Raw genomic sequence first — 917 nt, forward strand, 5'->3', positions numbered from 1 at the left:
TATTGCACTAACATGAAGAAAAACCTCTATCATATATAGTTATACGATTAAGTATGCATTATATAACAATCTATATTCCTAGACCAAACTAATTGACTTAAGGGCATGTACCAGCGTAATACCTGTTGCTCCAAGATTACTAGCTGATGCACCATCCACGTTGAATTTGACCCATCTTTTGTAGGTGCCTCCCACTTAGCTCTATGAAAAACCTTTTTTTATTGTACTGGCAATGACTCAATACTCGACATTCTAAGAGTATCTTCAGTTAAATCTGCCATCTCTGGCCATCTAGCTTTACTCCATACAGTTATATGAAATTTAATAATATCATATAACTGAAGAGTGTCTCAATTCTTCCTATTGACAATTATATCATTACAAAATAGTCAAGTGGACCAAACAATTGCATAAAAGGCTAACATCCAAACTTTTAATTTATCACCACATAAACACATTGATAGGCAGACCCAAAAATTTTTCTATGTGGTGTCATAACTAAAATAATAATAATTAAAAATATATAAATATGTTAAAATCTATAAACTAGAAATTTAAAATTAAATAAAATATGATCTTACACACCAAATTATTAGGTTCAACAACGAATAATATGATAATTATCTATTGATTGATCAAACCAAATATAAACATTTAGAAACCACATAAAGTTAAATACAAAAATCAACTACTCAAACAATATATCTACAAAATAAATCAAAAAAAGAAAGATTCATAATTCAATATATTATTTGAGTCGCTATATGATAATTCTATTTTATAGAATTATTTTAGTCCAAGTTTATTATTAAATATTAGCTAAGTCTTCAATTTTTAATTATAATTTTCTTATTTTTAGTGGTTTTTATCGTTAGTTTATTTTTAAGAGAGTTCTTTTAATTTTATGTTATTTCTTT

This window comes from Theobroma umbraticum, unplaced genomic scaffold, assembly GCF_002168275.2.
Source record: "Theobroma umbraticum cultivar Fairchild unplaced genomic scaffold, ASM216827v3 scaffold_25.0, whole genome shotgun sequence".
Classification (NCBI taxonomy): Eukaryota; Viridiplantae; Streptophyta; class Magnoliopsida; order Malvales; family Malvaceae; genus Theobroma; species Theobroma umbraticum.